Below are 22,483 nucleotides of genomic sequence, written 5' to 3' on the forward strand. Positions count from 1 at the left end.
ATGTTTATACAGATTGCATTGTAGATATTTCTATGTTCATAGAGATAGTCGTGTAGATATTTCCATGTTTATACAGATGACTGTGTAGTTAATTCCATGTTTATACAGATGGCGGTGTAGATATTTCCACATTTATAGAGATAGCCATGTAGTTATTTCCATGTTTATACAGATAACGGTGTAGATATTTACATGTTTATACAGACAGCGGTGTAGATATATCCATGTTTATACAGACCGTGGTGTAGATATTTCCATGTTTATACAGATAGCGGTGAAGATATTTCCATTTTTATACAGATAGCGCTGTAGATATTTCTATGTTTATACAGATAGCGGTGTAGATATTTCCATGTTTATACAGATAGCGGTGTAGATATTTCCATGTTTACAGAGATAGAGGTGTATATATATCCATATTTGCACAGATTGCGGTGTCGATATTTCCATCTTCACACAGATAGCGGTGTACATATTTCCATGTTTACACAGACAGCTGTGTAGATATTTCCATGTTTACACAGATAGTGTTGTAGATATTTCCATGTTTATACAGATAGCGGTGTAGTTATTTCCATGTTTACAGAGATAGAGGTGTAGATATTTCCATATTTGCACAGATTGCCGTGTAGATATTTCCATCTTCACACAGATAGCGGTGTACATATTTCTATGTTTACACAGACAGCTGTGTAGATATTTCCATGTTTACACAGATAGTGTTGTGGATATTTCCATGTTTATACAGATAGCGGTGCAGATATTTCCATGTTCATAAAGATAGCGGTGTAGATATTTTCATGTTTATACAGACAGCGGTGGAGATATTTTCATGTTTATACAGATAGCGCTGTAGATATTTCCCTGTTTATACAGACAGCGTTGTAGATATTTCCATGTTTATACAGATAGCGGTGTCGATATTTCCATGTTTATACAGATAGCGGTGTACGTACTTCCAAGTTTATAGAGATAGCGGTGTAGATATTTACATGCTTATACAGATGGCTGTGTAGATATTTCCATGTTTATACAGATTGCAGTGAAGTTATTTCCATGTTTATACAGATGGAGGTGTAGATATTTCCATGTTTAGACAGATGACTGTGTAGATATATCCAAGTTTATACAGATAGCGGTGTAGATATTTTCATGTTTATACAGGTAGCGGTGTAGATATTTCCATGTTTACAGAGATAGAGGTGTGGATATTTCCATATTTGCCCAGAATGCGCTGTATATATTTCCATCTTCACACAGATAGCGTTGTACACACTTCCATGTTTACACAGACAGCTGTGTAGATATTTCCATGTTTACACAGACAGTGTTGTAGATATTTCCATTTTTATATAGATAGCGGTGCAGATATTTCTATGTTTATACAGATAGCGGTGGAGATATTTCCATGTTTATACAGATAACGGTGTAGATATTTCCATGTTTATAAATATAGCGGTGGAGATATTTCCATGTTTATACAGATATCAGTGGAGATATTTCCAAGTTTATGCAGATTGCGGTGGAGATATTATCATGTTTATAGAGATAACGGTGTAGATATTTCCATGTAGATACAGATAGCGGTGTAGATATTTCCATGTTTATAGAGATAGTGGTGTAGATATTTCCATATTTATGCAGATAGCGGAGTAGATATTTCCATGTTTATTCAGATGGCGGTTTAGATATTTCCATGTTTATACAGATAGTGGTGTAGACATTTCCATATTGATAGAGATATCGGTGAAGATATTTCCATGTTTATACAGATAGCGGTGTAGATATTTTCAAGTTTATACAGATAGCGGTGTAGATATTTCCATGTTTATACAGATAGCGGTGTAAATATTTCCATGTTTATACAGAGAGTGGTGGAGATATTTCCATGATTATACAGTTATCGGTGTAGCTATTTCCATGTTTATAGAGATAACAGTGATGATATTTCCATGTTTATACAGATTGCATTGTAGATATTTCTATGTTCATAGAGATAGTCGTGTAGATATTTCCATGTTTATACAGATGACTGTGTAGTTAATTCCATGTTTATACAGATGGCGGTGTAGATATTTCCACATTTATAGAGATAGCCATGTAGTTATTTCCATGTTTATACAGATAACGGTGTAGATATTTACATGTTTATACAGACAGCGGTGTAGATATATCCATGTTTATACAGACCGTGGTGTAGATATTTCCATGTTTATACAGATAACGGTGAAGATATTTCCATTTTTATACAGAGAGCGCTGTAGATATTTCTATGTTTATACAGATAGCGGTGTAGATATTTCCATGTTTATACAGATAGCAGTGTAGATATTTCCATGTTTACAGAGATAGAGGTGTATATATATCCATATTTGCACAGATTGCGGTGTCGATATTTCCATCTTCACACAGATAGCAGTGTACATATTTCCATGTTTACACAGACAGCTGTGTAGATATTTCCATGTTTACACAGATAGTGTTGTGGATATTTCCATGTTTATACAGATAGCGGTGTAGATATTTCCATGTTTCTAAAGATAGCGGTGTAGATATTTCCATGTTTATACAGATAGCGGTGGAGATATTTCCATGTTTGTACACACAGCGCTGTAGATATTTCCATGTTTATACAGACAGCGGTGTAGATATTTCCTTGTTTATACAGATCGCGGTGTAGATATTTCCATGTTTATACAGATAGCGGTGGAGATTTTTCCATGTTTATACAGATATCAGTGGGGATATTTCCATGTTTATACAGAGAGCGGTGGAAATATTTACATGTTTATACAGATGGAGGTGTAGGTATTTCCAAGGTTATGCAGATTGCGGTGGAGATATTTCCATGTTCATAGAGATAGCAGTGTAGATATTTCCATGTAGATACAGATAGCCATGTAGATATTTCCATGTTTATAGAGATAGCCATGTAGATATTTCCATATTTATACAGATAGCGGTGTAGTTATTTCCATGTTTACAGAGATAGCGGTGATGTTATTTCCATGTTTATACAGATGGCATTGTAGATATTTACATGTTTATACAGATAGTGGTGTAGATATTTCCATGTTTATACAGATGACTGTGTAGTTAATTCCATGTTTATAAAGATGGCGGTGTATATATTTCCATGTTTATAGAGATAGCCATGTAGATATTTCCATGTTTATACAGATAGCGGTGTAGTTATTTCCATGTTTACAGAGATAGAGGTGTAGATATTTCCATATTTGCACAGATTGCCGTGTAGATATTTCCATCTTCACACAGATAGCGGTGTACATATTTCTATGTTTACACAGACAGCTGTGTAGATATTTCCATGTTTACACAGATAGTGTTGTGGATATTTCCATGTTTATACAGATAGCGGTGCAGATATTTCCATGTTCATAAAGATAGCGGTGTAGATATTTTCATGTTTATACAGACAGCGGTGGAGATATTTCCATGTTTGTACAGATAGCGCTGTAGATATTTCCCTGTTTATACAGACAGCGGTGTAGATATTTCCATGTTTATACAGATAGCGGTGTCGATATTTCCATGTTTACACAGATAGCGGTGTACGTACTTCCAAGTTTACAGAGATAGCGGTGTAGATATTTACATGCTTATACAGATGGCTGTGTAGATATTTCCATGTTTATACAGATTGCAGTGAAGTTATTTCCATGTTTATACAGATGGAGGTGTAGATATTTCCATGTTGAGACAGATGACTGTGTAGATACTTCCAAGTTTATACAGATAGCGGTGTAGATATATCCATGTTTATACAGACCGTGGTGTAGATATTTCCATGTTTATACAGGTAGCGGTGTAGATATTTTCATGTTTATACAGGTAGCGGTGTAGATATTTCCATGTTTACAGAGATAGAGGTGTAGATATTTCCATATTTGCCCAGAATGCGGTGTATATATTTCCATCTTCACACAGATAGCGTTGTACACACTTCCATGTTTACACAGACAGCTGTGTAGATATTTCCATGTTTACACAGACAGTGTTGTAGATATTTCCATTTTTATATAGATAGCGGTGCAGATATTTCCATGTTTATACAGATAGCGGTGGAGATATTTCCATGTTTATACAGATAACGGTGAAGATATTTCCATGTTTATAAATATAGCGGTTGAGATATTTCCATGTTTATACAGATATCGGTGGAGATATTTCCAAGTTTATGCAGATTGCGGTGGAGATATTATCATGTTTATAGAGATAGCGGTGTAGATATTTCCATGTAGATACAGATAGCGGTGTAGATATTTCCATGTTTATAGAGATAGTGGTGTAGATATTTCCATATTTATGCAGATAGCGGAGTAGATATTTCCATGTTTATTCAGATGGCGGTTTAGATATTTCCATGTTTATACAGAGAGTGGTGTAGACATTTCCATATTGATAGAGATATCGGTGAAGATATTTCCATGTTTATACAGATAGCGGTGTAGATATTTTCAAGTTTATACAGATAGCGGTGTAGATATTTCCATGTTTATACAGATAGCGGTGTAGATATTTCCATGTTTATACAGAGAGTGGTGGAGATATTTCCATGTTTATACAGATATCGGTGTAGCTATTTCCATGTTTATAGAGATAGCAGTGAAGATATTTCCATGTTTATACAGATTGCATTGTAGATATTTCTATGTTCATAGAGATAGTCGTGTAGATATTTCCATGTTTATACAGATGACTGTGTAGTTAATTCCATGTTTATACAGATGGCGGTGTAGATATTTCCACATTTATAGAGATAGCCATGAAGTTATTTCCATTTTTATACAGATAACGGTGTAGATATTTACATGTATATACAGACAGCGGTGTAGATATATCCATGTTTATACAGACCGTGGTGTAGATATTTCCATGTTTATACAGATTGCGGTGAAGATATTTCCATTTTTATACAGATAGCGCTGTAGATATTTCTATGTTTATACAGATAGCGGTGTAGATATTTCCATGTTTATACAGATAGCGGTGTAGATATTTCCATGTTTACAGAGATAGAGGTGTATATATATATCCATATTTGCACAGATTGCGGTGTCGATATTTCCATCTTCACACAGATAGCGGTGTACATATTTCCATGGTTACACAGACAGCTGTGTAGATATTTCCATGTTTACACAGATAGTGTTGTAGATATTTCCATGTTTATACAGATAGCGGTGTAGATATTTCCATGTTTATAAAGATAGCGGTGTAGATATTTCCATGTTTATACAGATAGCGGTGGAGATATTTCCATGTTTGTACACACAGCGCTGTAGATATTTCCATGTTTATACAGACAGCGGTGTAGATATTTCCATGTTTATACAGATAGCGGTGTAGATATTTCCATGTTAATACAGATAGCGGTGGAGATTTTTCCATGTTTATACAGATATCAGTGGGGATATTTCCATGTTTATACAGAGAGCGGTGGAAATATTTACATGTTTATACAGATGGAGGTGTAGGTATTTCCAAGGTTATGCAGATTGCGGTGGAGATATTTCCATGTTTATAGAGATAGCAGTGTAGATATTTCCATGTAGATACAGATAGCCATGTAGATATTTCCATGTTTATAGAGATAGCCATGTAGATATTTCCATATTTATACAGATAGCGGTGTAGGTATTTCCATGTTTACAGAGATAGCGGTGATGTTATTTCCATGTTTATACAGATGGCATTGTAGATATTTCCATGTTTATACAGATAGTGGTGTAGATATTTCCATGTTTATACAGATGACTGTGTAGTTAATTCCATGTTTATAAAGATGGCGGTGTATATATTTCCATGTTTATAGAGATAGCCATGTAGATATTTCCATGTTTATACACATAGCGGTGTAGTTCTTTCCATGTTTACAGAGATAGAGGTGTAGATATTTCCATATTTGCACAGATTGCCGTGTAGATATTTCCATCTTCACACAGATAGCGGTGTACATATTTCTATGTTTACACAGACAGCTGTGTAGATATTTCCATGTTTACACAGATAGTGTTGTGGATATTTCCATGTTTACACAGATAGCGGTGCAGATATTTCCATGTTCATAAAGATAGCGGTGTAGATATTTTCATGTTTATACAGACAGCGGTGGAGATATTTCCATGTTTATACAGATAGCGCTGTAGATATTTCCCTGTTTATACAGACAGCGGTGTAGATATTTCCATGTTTATACAGATAGCGGTGTCGATATTTCCATGTTTATACAGATAGCGGTGTACGTACTTCCAAGTTTATAGAGATAGCGGTGTAGATATTTACATGCTTATACAGATGGCTGTGTAGATATTTCCATGTTTATACAGATTGCAGTGAAGTTATTTCCATGTTTATACAGATGGAGGTGTAGATATTTACATGTTTAGACAGATGACTGTGTAGATATTTCCAAGTTTATACAGATAGCGGTGTAGATATTTTCATGTAGATACAGATAGCGGTGTAGATATTTCCATGTTTATAGAGATAGTGGTGTAGATATTTCCATATTTATGCAGATAGCGGAGTAGATATTTCCATGTTTATTCAGATCGCGGTTTAGATATTTCCATGTTTATACAGATAGTGGTGTAGACATTTCCATATTGATAGAGATATCGGTGAAGATATTTCCATGTTTATACAGATAGCGGTGTAGATATTTTCAAGTTTATACAGATAGCGGTGTAGATATTTCCATGTTTATACAGATAGCAGTGTAGATATTTCCATGTTTATACAGAGAGTGGTGGAGATATTTCCATGTTTATACAGATATCGGTGGAGATATTTCCATGTTTATAGAGATAGCAGTGAAGATATTTCCATGTTTATACAGATTGCATTGTAGATATTTCTATGTTCATAGAGATAGTCGTGTAGATATTTCCATGTTTATACAGATGACTGTGTAGTTAATTCCATGTTCATACAGATGGCGGTGTAGATATTTCCACATTTATAGAGATAGCCATGTAGTTATTTCCATGTTTATACAGATAACGGTGTAGATATTTACATGTTTATACAGACAGCGGTGTAGATATATCCATGTTTATACAGACCGTGGTGTAGATATTTCCATGTTTATACAGATAGCGGTGAAGATATTTCCATTTTTATACAGATAGCGCTGTAGATATTTCTATGTTTATACAGATAGCGGTGTAGATATTTCCATGTTTATACAGATAGCGGTGTAGATATTTCCATGTTTACAGAGATAGAGGTGTATATATATCCATATTTGCACAGATTGCGGTGTCGATATTTCCATCTTCACACAGATAGCGGTGTACATATTTCCATGTTTACACAGACAGCTGTGTAGATATTTCCATGTTTACACAGATAGTGTTGTAGATATTTCCATGTTTATACAGATAGCGGTGTAGATATTTCCATGTGTATAAAGATAGCGGTGTAGATATTTCCATGTTTATACAGATAGCGGTGTACGTACTTCCAAGTTTATAGAGATAGCGGTGTAGATATTTACATGCTTATACAGATGGCTGTGTAGATATTTCCATGTTTATACAGATTGCAGTGAAGTTATTTCCATGTTTATACAGATGGAGGTGTAGATATTTCCATGTTTAGACAGATGACTGTGTAGATATTTACAAGTTTATACAGATAGCGGTGTAGATATATCCATGTTTATACAGACCGTGGTGTAGATATTTCCATGTTTATACAGATGACTGTGTAGTTAATTCCATGTTCATACAGATGGCGGTGTAGATATTTCCACATTTATAGAGATAGCCATGTAGTTATTTCCATGTTTATACAGATAACGGTGTAGATATTTACATGTTTATACAGACAGCGGTGTAGATATATCCATGTTTATACAGACCGTGGTGTAGATATTTCCATGTTTATACAGATAGCGGTGAAGATATTTCCATTTTTATACAGATAGCGCTGTAGATATTTCTATGTTTATACAGATAGCGGTGTAGATATTTCCATGTTTATACAGATAGCGGTGTAGATATTTCCATGTTTACAGAGATAGAGGTGTATATATATCCATATTTGCACAGATTGCGGTGTCGATATTTCCATCTTCACACAGATAGCGGTGTACATATTTCCATGTTTACACAGACAACTGTGTAGATATTTCCATGTTTACACAGATAGTGTTGTAGATATTTCCATGTTTATACAGATAGCGGTGTAGATATTTCCATGTGTATAAAGATAGCGGTGTAGATATTTCCATGTTTATACAGATAGCGGTGTAGATATTTCCATGTTTATACAGATAGCGGTGGAGATATTTCCATGTTTTTACAGATAGCGGTGGAGATATTTCCATGCTTGTACACACAGCTCTGTAGATATTTCCATGTTTATACAGACAGCGGTGTAGATATTTCCATGTTTATACAGATAGCGGTGTAGATATTTCCATGTTTATACAGATAGCGGTGGAGTTTTTTCCATGTTTATACAGATATCAGTGGGGATATTTCCATGTTTATACAGAGAGCGGTGGAAATATTTACATGTTTATACAGATGGAGGTGTAGGTATTTCCAAGGTTATGCAGATTGTGGTGGAGATATTTCCATGTTTATAGAGATAGCAGTGTAGATATTTCCATGTAGATACAGATAGCCATGTAGATATTTCCATGTTTATAGAGATAGCCATGTAGATATTTCCATATTTATACAGATAGCGGTGTAGGTATTTCCATGTTTACAGAGATAGCGGTGATGTTATTTCCATGTTTATACAGATGGCATTGTAGATATTTCCATGTTTATACAGATAGTGGTGTAGATACTTCCATGTTTATACAGATGACTGTGTAGTTAATTCCATGTTTATAAAGATGGCGGTGTATATATTTCCATGTTTATAGAGATAGCCATGTAGATATTTCCATGTTTATACACATAGCGGTGTAGTTCTTTCCATGTTTACAGAGATAGAGGTGTAGATATTTCCATATTTGCACAGATTGCAGTGTAGATATTTCCATCTTCACACAGATAGCGGTGTACATATTTCTATGTTTACACAGACAGCTGTGTAGATATTTCCATGTTTACACAGATAGTGTTGTGGATATTTCCATGTTTATACAGATAGTGGTGCAGATATTTCCATGTTCATAAAGATAGTGGTGTAGATATTTTCATGTTTATACAGACAGCGGTGGAGATATTTCCATGTTTGTACAGATAGCGCTGTAGATATTTCCCTGTTTATACAGACAGCGGTGTAGATATTTCCATGTTTATACAGATAGCGGTGTCGATATTTCCATGTTTATACAGATAGCGGTGTACGTACTTCCAAGTTTATAGAGATAGCGGTGTAGATATTTACATGCTTATACAGATGGCTGTGTAGATATTTCCATGTTTATACAGATTGCAGTGAAGTTATTTCCATGTTTATACAGATGGAGGTGTAGATATTTCCATGTTTAGACAGATGACTGTGTAGATATTTCCAAGTTTATACAGATAGCGGTGTAGATATGTCCATGTTTATACAGACGGTGGTGTAGATATTTCCATGTTTATACAGATAGCGGTGTAGATATTTTCATGTTTATACAGGTAGCGGTGTAGATATTTCCATGTTTACATAGATAGAGGTGTAGATATTTCCATATTTGCCCAGAATGCGGTGTATATATTTCCATCTTCACACAGATAGCGTTGTACACACTTCCATGTTTACACAGACAGCTGTGTAGATATTTCCATGTTTACACAGACAGTGTTGTAGATATTTCCATTTTTATATAGATAGCGGTGCAGATATTTCCATGTTTATGCAGATAGCGGTGGAGATATTTCCATGTTTATACAGATAACGGTGTAGATATTTCCATGTTTATAAATATAGCGGTGGAGATATTTCCATGTTTATACAGATATCGGTGGAGATATTTCCAAGTTTATGCAGATTGCGGTGGAGATATTATCATGTTTATAGAGATAGCGGTGTAGATATTTCCATGTAGATACAGATAGCGGTGTAGATATTTCCATGTTTATAGAGATAGTGGTGTAGATATTTCCATATTTATGCAGATAGCGGAGTAGATATTTCCATGTTTATTCAGATGGCGGTTTAGATATTTCCATGTTTATACAGATAGTGGTGTAGACATTTCCATATTGATAGAGATATCGGTGAAGATATTTCCATGTTTATACAGATAGCGGTGTAGATATTTTCAAGTTTATACAGATAGCGGTGTAGATATTTCCATGTTTATACAGATAGCAGTGTAGATATTTCCATGTTTATACAGAGAGTGGTGGAGATATTTCCATGTTTATACAGATATCGGTGTAGCTATTTCCATGTTTATAGAGATAGCAGTGAAGATATTTCCATGTTTATACAGATTGCATTGTAGATATTTCTATGTTCATAGAGATAGTCGTGTAGATATTTCCATGTTTATACAGATGACTGTGTAGTTAATTCCATGTTCATACAGATGGCGGTGTAGATATTTCCACATTTATAGAGATAGCCATGTAGTTATTTCCATGTTTATACAGATAACGGTGTAGATATTTACATGTTTATACAGACAGCGGTGTAGATATATCCATGTTTATACAGACCGTGGTGTAGATATTTCCATGTTTATACAGATAGCGGTGAAGATATTTCCATTTTTATACAGATAGCGCTGTAGATATTTCTATGTTTATACAGATAGCGGTGTAGATATTTCCATGTTTATACAGATAGCGCTGTAGATATTTCCATGTTTACAGAGATAGAGGTGTATATATATCCATATTTGCACAGATTGCGGTGTCGATATTTCCATCTTCACACAGATAGCGGTGTACATATTTCCATGTTTACACAGACAGCTGTGTAGATATTTCCATGTTTACACAGATAGTGTTGTAGATATTTCCATGTTTATACAGATAGCGGTGTAGATATTTCCATGTGTATAAAGATAGCGGTGTAGATATTTCCATGTTTATACAGATAGCGGTGTACGTACTTCCAAGTTTATAGAGATAGCGGTGTAGATATTTACATGCTTATACAGATGGCTGTGTAGATATTTCCATGTTTATACAGATTGCAGTGAAGTTATTTCCATGTTTATACAGATGGAGGTGTAGATATTTCCATGTTTAGACAGATGACTGTGTAGATATTTCCAAGTTTATACAGATAGCGGTGTAGATATATCCATGTTTATACAGACCGTGATGTAGATATTTCCATGTTTATACAGATAGCGGTGTAGATATTTTCATGTTTATACAGGTAGCGGTGTAGATATTTCCATGTTTACAGATATAGAGGTGTAGATATTTCCATATTTGCCCAGAATGCGGTGTATATATTTCCATCTTCACACAGATAGCGTTGTACACACTTCCATGTTTACACAGACAGCTGTGTAGATATTTCCATGTTTACACAGACAGTGTTGTAGATATTTCCATTTTTATATAGATAGCAGTGCAGATATTTCCATGTTTATACAGATAGCGGTGGAGATATTTCCATGTTTATACAGATAACGGTGTAGATATTTCCATGTTTATAAATATAGCGGTGGAGATATTTCCATGTTTATACAGATATCGGTGGGGATATTTCCAAGTTTATGCAGATTGCGGTGGAGATATTATCATGTTTATAGAGATAGCGGTGTAGATATTTCCATGTAGATACAGATAGCGGTGTAGATATTTCCATGTTTATAGAGATAGTGGTGTAGATATTTCCATATTTATGCAGATAGCGGAGTAGATATTTCCATGTTTATTCAGATGGCGGTTTAGATATTTCCATGTTTATACAGATAGTGGTGTAGACATTTCCATATTGATAGAGATATCGGTGAAGATATTTCCATGTTTATACAGATAGCGGTGTAGATATTTTCAAGTTTATACAGATAGCGGTGTAGATATTTCCATGTTTATACAGATAGCAGTGTAGATATTTCCATGTTTATACAGAGAGTGGTGGAGATATTTCCATGTTTATACAGATATCGGTGTAGCTATTTCCATGTTTATAGAGATAGCAGTGAAGATATTTCCATGTTTATACAGATTGCATTGTAGATATTTCTATGTTCATAGAGATAGTCGTGTAGATATTTCCATGTTTATACAGATGACTGTGTAGTTAATTCCATGTTCATACAGATGGCGGTGTAGATATTTCCACATTTATAGAGATAGCCATGTAGTTATTTCCATGTTTATACAGATAACGGTGTAGATATTTACATGTTTATACAGACAGCGGTGTAGATATATCCATGTTTATACAGACCGTGGTGTAGATATTTCCATGTTTATACAGATAGCGGTGAAGATATTTCCATTTTTATACAGATAGCGCTGTAGATATTTCTATGTTTATACAGATAGCGGTGTAGATATTTCCATGTTTATACAGATAGCGGTGTAGATATTTCCATGTTTACAGAGATAGAGGTGTATATATATCCATATTTGCACAGATTGCGGTGTCGATATTTCCATCTTCACACAGATAGCGGTGTACATATTTCCATGTTTACACAGACAGCTGTGTAGATATTTCCATGTTTACACAGATAGTGTTGTAGATATTTCCATGTTTATACAGATAGCGGTGTAGATATTTCCATGTGTATAAAGATAGCGGTGTAGATATTTCCATGTTTATACAGATAGCGGTGTAGATATTTCCATGTTTATACAGATAGCGGTGGAGATATTTCCATGTTTTTACAGATAGCGGTGGAGATATTTCCATGTTTGTACACACAGCGCTGTAGATATTTCCATGTTTATACAGACAGCGGTGTAGATATTTCCATGTTTATACAGATAGCGGTGTAGATATTTCCATGTTTATACAGATAGCGGTGGATTTTTTTCCATGTTTATACAGATATCAGTGGGGATATTTCCATGTTTATACAGAGAGCGGTGGAAATATTTACATGTTTATACAGATGGAGGTGTAGGTATTTCCAAGGTTATGCAGATTGCGGTGGAGATATTTCCATGTTTATAGAGATAGCAGTGTAGATATTTCCATGTAGATACAGATAGCCATGTAGATATTTCCATGTTTATAGAGATAGCCATGTAGATATTTCCATATTTATACAGATAGCGGTGTAGGTATTTCCATGTTTACAGAGATAGCGGTGATGTTATTTCCATGTTTATACAGATGGCATTGTAGATATTTCCATGTTTATACAGATAGTGGTGTAGATACTTCCATGTTTATACAGATGACTGTGTAGTTAATTCCATGTTTATAAAGATGGCGGTGTATATATTTCCATGTTTATAGAGATAGCCATGTAGATATTTCCATGTTTATACACATAGCGGTGTAGTTCTTTCCATGTTTACAGAGATAGAGGTGTAGATATTTCCATATTTGCACAGATTGCCGTGTAGATATTTCCATCTTCACACAGATAGCGGTGTACATATTTCTATGTTTACACAGACAGCTGTGTAGATATTTCCATGTTTACACAGATAGTGTTGTGGATATTTCCATGTTTATACAGATAGTGGTGCAGATATTTCCATGTTCATAAAGATAGCGGTGTAGATATTTTCATGTTTATACAGACAGCGGTGGAGATATTTCCATGTTTGTACAGATAGCGCTGTAGATATTTCCCTGTTTATACAGACAGCGGTGTAGATATTTCCATGTTTATACAGATAGCGGTGTCGATATTTCCATGTTTATACAGATAGCGGTGTACGTACTTCCAAGTTTATAGAGATAGCGGTGTAGATATTTACATGCTTATACAGATGGCTGTGTAGATATTTCCATGTTTATACAGATTGCAGTGAAGTTATTTCCATGTTTATACAGATGGAGGTGTAGATATTTCCATGTTTAGACAGATGACTGTGTAGATATTTCCAAGTTTATACAGATAGCGGTGTAGATATATCCATGTTTATACAGACGGTGGTGTAGATATTTCCATGTTTATACAGATAGCGGTGTAGATATTTTCATTTTTATACAGGTAGCGGTGTAGATATTTCCATGTTTACAGAGATAGAGGTGTAGATATTTCCATATTTGCCCAGAATGCGGTGTATATATTTCCATCTTCACACAGATAGCGTTGTACACACTTCCATGTTTACACAGACAGCTGTGTAGATATTTCCATGTTTACACAGACAGTGTTGTAGATATTTCCATTTTTATATAGATAGCAGTGCAGATATTTCCATGTTTATACAGATAGCGGTGGAGATATTTCCATGTTTATACAGATAACGGTGTAGATATTTCCATGTTTATAAATATAGCGGTGGAGATATTTCCATGTTTATACAGATATCGGTGGAGATATTTCCAAGTTTATGCAGATTGCGGTGGAGATATTATCATGTTTATAGAGATAGCGGTGTAGATATTTCCATGTAGATACAGATAGCGGTGTAGATATTTCCATGTTTATAGAGATAGTGGTGTAGATATTTCCATATTTATGCAGATAGCGGAGTAGATATTTCCATGTTTATTCAGATGGCGGTTTAGATATTTCCATGTTTATACAGATAGTGGTGTAGACATTTCCATATTGATAGAGATATCGGTGAAGATATTTCCATGTTTATACAGATAGCGTTGTAGATATTTTCAAGTTTATACAGATAGCGGTGTAGATATTTCCATGTTTATACAGATAGCGGTGTAGATATTTCCATGTTTATACAGAGAGTGGTGGAGATATTTCCATGTTTATACAGATATCGGTGTAGCTATTTCCAAGTTTATAGAGATAGCAGTGAAGATATTTCCATGTTTATACAGATTGCATTGTAGATATTTCTATGTTCATAGAGATAGTCGTGTAGATATTTCCATGTTTATACAGATGACTGTGTAGTTAATTCCATGTTCATACAAATGGCGGCGTAGATATTTCTACATTTATAGAGATAGCCATGTAGTTATTTCCATGTTTATACAGATAACGGTGTAGATATTTACATGTTTATACAGACAGCGGTGTAGATATATCCATGTTTATACAGACCGTGGTGTAGATATTTCCATGTTTATACAGATAGCGGTGAAGATATTTCCATTTTTATACAGATAGCGCTGTAGATATTTCTATGTTTATACAGATAGCGGTGTAGATATTTCCATGTTTATACAGATAGCGGTGTAGATATTTCCATGTTTACAGAGATAGAGGTGTATATATATATCCATATTTGCACAGATTGCGGTGTCGATATTTCCATCTTCACACAGATAGCGGTGTACATATTTCCATGTTTACACAGACAGCTGTGTAGATATTTCCATGTTTACACAGATAGTGTTGTAGATATTTCCATGTTTATACAGATAGCGGTGTAGATATTTCCATGTTTATAAAGATAGCGGTGGAGATATTTCCATGTTTATACCGATAGCGGTGGAGATATTTCCATGTTTGTACACACAGCGCTGTAGATATTTCCCTGTTTATACAGACAGCGGTGTAGATATTTCCATGTTTATACAGATAGCGGTGTAGATGTTTCCATGTTTATACAGATAGCGGTGGAGATTTTTCCATGTTTATACAGATATCAGTGGGGATATTTCCATGTTTATACAGAGAGCGGTGGAAATATTTACATGTTTATACAGATGGAGGTGTAGGTATTTCCAAGGTTATGCAGATTGCGGTGGAGATATTTCCATGTTTATAGAGATAGCAGTGTAGATATTTCCATGTAGATACAGATAGCCATGTAGATATTTCCATGTTTATAGAGATAGCCATGTAGATATTTCCATATTTATACAGATAGCGGTGTAGGTATTTCCATGTTTACAGAGATAGCGGTGATGTTATTTCCATGTTTATAGAGATGGCATTTTAGCTATTTCCATGTTTATACAGATAGTGGTGTAGATACTTCCATGTTTATACAGATGACTGTGTAGTTAATTCCATGTTTATAAAGATGGCGGTGTATATATTTCCATGTTTATAGAGATAGCCATGTAGATATTTCCATGTTTATACAGATAGCGGTGTAGTTATTTCCATGTTTACAGAGATAGAGGTGTAGATATTTCCATATTTGCACAGATTGCCGTGTAGATATTTCCATCTTCACACAGATAGCGATGTACATATTTCTATGTTTACACAGACAGCTGTGTAGATATTTCCATGTTTACACAGATAGTGTTGTGGATATTTCCATGTTTATACACATAGCGGTGCAGATATTTCCATGTTCATAAAGATAGCGGTGTAGATATTTTCATGTTTATACAGACAGCGGTGGAGATATTTCCATGTTTATACAGATAGCGCTGTAGATATTTCCCTGTTTATACAGACAGCGGTGTAGATATTTCCATGTTTATACAGATAGCGGTGTCGATATTTCCATGTTTATACAGATAGCGGTGTACGTACTTCCAAGTTTATAGAGATAGCGGTGTAGATATTTACATGCTTATACAGATGGCTGTGTAGATATTTCCATGTTTATACAGATTGCAGTGAAGTTATTTCCATGTTTATACAGATGGAGGTGTAGATATTTCCATGTTTAGACAGATGACTGTGTAGATATTTCCAAGTTTATACAGATAGCGGTGTAGATATATCCATGTTTATACAGACCGTGGTGTAGATATTTCCATGTTTATACAGATAGCGGTGTAGATATTTTCATGTTTATACAGGTAGCGGTGTAGATATTTCCATGTTTACAGAGATAGAGGTGTAGATATTTCCATATTTGCCCAGAATGCGGTGTATATATTTCCATCTTCACACAGATAGCGTTGTACACACTTCCATGTTTACACAGACAGCTGTGTAGATATTTCCATGTTTACACAGACAGTGTTGTAGATATTTCCATTTTTATATAGATAGCGGTGCAGATATTTCCATGTTTATACAGATAGCGGTGGAGATATTTCCATGTTTATACAGATAACGGTGTAGATATTTCCATGTTTATAAATATAGCGGTGGAGATATTTCCATGTTTATACAGATATCGGTGGAGATATTTCCAAGTTTATGCAGATTGCGGTGGAGATATTATCATGTTTATAGAGATAGCGGTGTAGATATTTCCATGTAGATACAGATAGCGGTGTAGATATTTCCATGTTTATAGAGATAGTGGTGTAGATATTTCCATATTTATGCAGATAGCGGAGTAGATATTTCCATGTTTATTCAGATGGCGGTTTAGATATTTCCATGTTTATACAGAGAGTGGTGTAGACATTTCCATATTGATAGAGATATCGGTGAAGATATTTCCATGTTTATACAGATAGCGGTGTAGATATTTTCAAGTTTATACAGATAGCGGTGTAGATATTTCCATGTTTATACAGATAGCGGTGTAGATATTTCCATGTTTATACAGAGAGTGGTGGAGATATTTCCATGTTTATACAGATATCGGTGTAGCTATTTCCATGTTTATAGAGATAGCAGTGAAGATATTTCCATGTTTATACAGATTGCATTGTAGATATTTCTATGTTCATAGAGATAGTCGTGTAGATATTTCCATGTTTATACAGATGACTGTGTAGTTAATTCCATGTTTATACAGATGGCGGTGTAGATATTTCCACATTTATAGAGATAGCCATGTAGTTATTTCCATGTTTATACAGATAACGGTGTAGATATTTACATGTTTATACAGACAGCGGTGTAGATATATCCATGTTTATACAGACCGTGGTGTAGATATTTCCATGTTTATACAGATAGCGGTGAAGATATTTCCATTTTTATACAGATAGCGCTGTAGATATTTCTATGTTTATACAGATAGCGGTGTAGCTATTTCCATGTTTATACAGATAGCGGTGTAGATATTTCCATGTTTACAGAGATAGAGGTGTATATATATCCATATTTGCACAGATTGCGGGGTCGATATTTCCATCTTCACACAGATAGCGGTGTACATATTTCCATGTTTACACAGACAGCTGTGTAGATATTTCCATGTTTACACAGATAGTGTTGTAGATATTTCCATGTTTATACAGATAGCGGTGTAGATATTTCCATGTTTATAAAGATAGCGGTGTAGATATTTCCATGTTTATACAGATAGCGGTGGAGATATTTCCATGTTTGTACACACAGCGCTGTAGATATTTCCATGTTTATACAGACAGCGGTGTAGATATTTCCATGTTTATACAGATAGCGGTGTAGATATTTCCATGTTTATACAGATAGCGGTGGAGATTTTTCCATGTTTATACAGATATCAGTGGGGATATTTCCATGTTTATACAGAGAGCGGTGGAAATATTTACATGTTTATACAGATGGAGGTGTAGGTATTTCCAAGGTTATGCAGATTGCGGTGGAGATATTTCCATGTTTATAGAGATAGCAGTGTAGATATTTCCATGTAGATACAGATAGCCATGTAGATATTTCCATGTTTATAGAGATAGCCATGTAGATATTTCCATATTTATACAGATAGCGGTGTAGGTATTTCCATGTTTACAGAGATAGCGGTGATGTTATTTCCATGTTTATACAGATGGCATTTTAGATATTTACATGTTTATTCAGATAGTGGTGTAGATATTTCCATGTTTATACAGATGACTGTGTAGTTAATTCCATGTTTATAAAGATGGCGGTGTATATATTTCCATGTTTATAGAGATAGCCATGTAGATATTTCCATGTTTATACAGATAGCGGTGTAGTTATTTCCATGTTTACAGAGATAGAGGTGTAGATATTTCCATATTTGCACAGACTGCCGTGTAGATATTTCCATCTTCACACAGATAGCGGTGTACATATTTCTATGTTTACACAGACAGCTGTGTAGATATTTCCATGTTTACACAGATAGTGTTGTGGATATTTCCATGTTTATACAGATAGCGGTGCAGATATTTCCAAGTTCATAAAGATAGCGGTGTAGATATTTTCATGTTTATACAGACAGCGGTGGAGATATTTCCATGTTTATACAGATAGCGCTGTAGATATTTCCCTGTTTATACAGACAGCGGTGTAGTTATTTCCATGTTTATACAGATAGCGGTGTCGATATTTCCATGTTTATACAGATAGCGGTGTACGTACTTCAAAGTTTATAGAGATAGCGGTGTAGATATTTACAGGCTTATACAGATGGCTGTGTAGATATTTCCATGTTTATACAGATTGCAGTGAAGTTATTTCCATGTTTATACAGATGGATGTGTAGATATTTCCATGTTTAGACAGATGACTGTGTAGATATTTCCAAGTTTATACAGATAGCGGTGTAGATATATCCATGTTTATACAGACCGTGGTGTAGATATTTCCATGTTTATACAGATAGCGGTGTAGATATTTTCATGTTTATACAGGTAGCGGTGTAGATATTTCCATGTTTACAGAGATAGAGGTGTAGATATTTCCATATTTGCCCAGAATGCGGTGTTTATATTTCCATCTTCACACAGATAGCGTTGTACACACTTCCATGTTTACACAGACAGCTGTGTAGATATTTCCATGTTTACACAGACAGTGTTGTAGATATTTCCATTTTTATATAGATAGCGGTGCAGATATTTCCATGTTTATACAGATAGCGGTGGAGATATTTCCATGTTTATACAGATAACGGTGTAGATATTTCCATGTTTATAAATATAGCGGTGGAGATATTTCCATGTTTATACAGATATCGGTGGAGATATTTCCAAGTTTATGCAGATTGCGGTGGAGATATTATCATGTTTATAGAGATAACGGTGTAGATATTTCCATGTAGATACAGATAGCGGTGTAGATATTTCCATGTTTATAGAGATAGTGGTGTAGATATTTCCATATTTATGCAGATAGCGGAGTAGATATTTCCATGTTTATTCAGATGGCGGTTTAGATATTTCCATGTTTATACAGATAGTGGTGTAGACATTTCCATATTGATAGAGATATCGGTGAAGATATTTCCATGTTTATACAGATAGCGGTGTAGATATTTTCAAGTTTATACAGATAGCGGTGTAGATATTTCCATGTTTATACAGATAGCGGTGTAGATATTTCCATGTTTATACAGAGAGTGGTGGAGATATTTCCATGTTTATACAGATATCGGTGTAGCTATTTCCATGTTTATAGAGATAGCAGTGAAGATATTTCCATGTTTATACAGATTGCATTGTAGATATTTCTATGTTCATAGAGATAGTCGTGTAGATATTTCCATGTTTATACAGATGACTGTGTAGTTAATTCCATGTTTATACAGATGGCGGTGTAGCTATTTCCACATTTATAGAGATAGCCATGTAGTTATTTCCATGTTTATACAGATAACGGTGTAGATATTTACATGTTTATACAGACAGCGGTGTAGATATATCCATGTTTATACAGACCGTGGTGTAGATATTTCCATGTTTATACAGATAGCGGTGAAGATATTTCCATTTTTATACAGATAGCGCTGTAGATATTTCTATGTTTATACAGATAGCGGTGTAGATATTTCCATGTTTATACAGATAGCGGTGTAGATATTTCCATGTTTACAGAGATAGAGGTGTATATATATCCATATTTGCACAGATTGCGGTGTCGATATTTCCATCTTCACACAGATAGCGGTGTACATATTTCCATGTTTACACAGACAGCTGTGTAGATATTTCCATGTTTACACAGATAGTGTTGGGGATATTTCCATGTTGATACAGATAGCGGTGTAGATATTTCCATGTTTATAAAGATAGCGGTGTAGATATTTCCATGTTTATACAGATAGCGGTGGAGATATTTCCATGTTTGTACACACAGCGCTGTAGATATTTCCATGTTTATACAGACAGCGGTGTAGATATTTCCATGTTTATACAGATAGCGGTGTAGATATTTCCATGTTTATACAGATAGCGGTGGAGATTTTTCATGTTTATACAGATATCAGTGGGGATATTTCCATGTTTATACAGAGAGCGGTGGAAATATTTACATGTTTATACAGATGGAGGTGTAGGTATTTCCAAGGTTATGCAGATTGCGGTGGAGATATTTCCATGTTTATAGAGATAGCAGTGTAGATATTTCCATGTAGATACAGATAGCCATGTAGATATTTCCATGTTTATACAGATAGCGGTGTAGTTATTTCCATGTTTACAGAGATAGAGGTGTAGATATTTCCATATTTGCACAGATTGCCGTGTAGATATTTCCATCTTCACACAGATAGCGGTGTACATATTTCTATGTTTACACAGACAGCTGTGTAGATATTTCCATGTTTACACAGATAGTGTTGTGGATATTTCCATGTTTATACAGATAGCGGTGCAGATATTTCCATGTTCATAAAGATAGCGGTGTAGATATTTTCATGTTTATACAGACAGCGGTGGAGATACTTCCATGTTTATACAGATAGCGCTGTAGATATTTCCCTGTTTATACACACAGCGGTGTAGATATTTCCATGTTTATACAGATAGCGGTGTCGATATTTCCATGTTTATACAGATAGCGGTGTACGTACTTCCAAGTTTATAGAGATAGCGGTGTAGATATTTACATGCTTATGCAGATGGATGTGTAGATATTTCCATGTTTATACAGATTGCAGTGAAGTTATTTCCATGTTTATACAGATGGAGGTGTAGATATTTCCATGTTTAGACAGATGACTGTGTAGATATTTCCAAGTTTATACAGATAGCGGTGTAGATATATCCATGTTTATACAGACCGTGGTGTAGATATTTCCATGTTTATACAGATAGCGGTGTAGATATTTTCATGTTTATGCAGGTAGCGGTGTAGATATTTCCATGTTTACAGAGATAGAGGTGTAGATATTTCCATATTTGCCCAGAATGCGGTGTATATATTTCCATCTTCACACAGATAGCGTTGTACACACTTCCATGTTTACACAGACAGCTGTGTAGATATTTCCATGTTTACACAGACAGTGTTGTAGATATTTCCATTTTTATATAGATAGCGGTGCAGATATTCCATGTTTATACAGATAGCGGTGGAGATATTTCCATGTTTATACAGATAACGGTGTAGATATTTCCATGTTTATAAATATAGCGGTGGAGATATTTCCATGTTTATACAGATATCGGTGGAGATATTTCCAAGTTTATGCAGATTGCGGTGGAGATATTATCATGTTTATAGAGATAGCGGTGTAGATATTTCCATGTAGATACAGATAGCGGTGTAGATATTTCCATGTTTATAGAGATAGTGGTGTAGATATTTCCATATTTATGCAGATAGCTGAGTAGATATTTCCATGTTTATTCAGATGGCGGTTTAGATATTTCCATGTTTATACAGATAGTGGTGTAGACATTTCCATATTGATAGAGATATCGGTGAAGATATTTCCATGTTTATACAGATAGC

This window comes from Pan paniscus, chromosome 22, assembly GCF_029289425.2.
Source record: "Pan paniscus chromosome 22, NHGRI_mPanPan1-v2.0_pri, whole genome shotgun sequence".
Classification (NCBI taxonomy): Eukaryota; Metazoa; Chordata; class Mammalia; order Primates; family Hominidae; genus Pan; species Pan paniscus.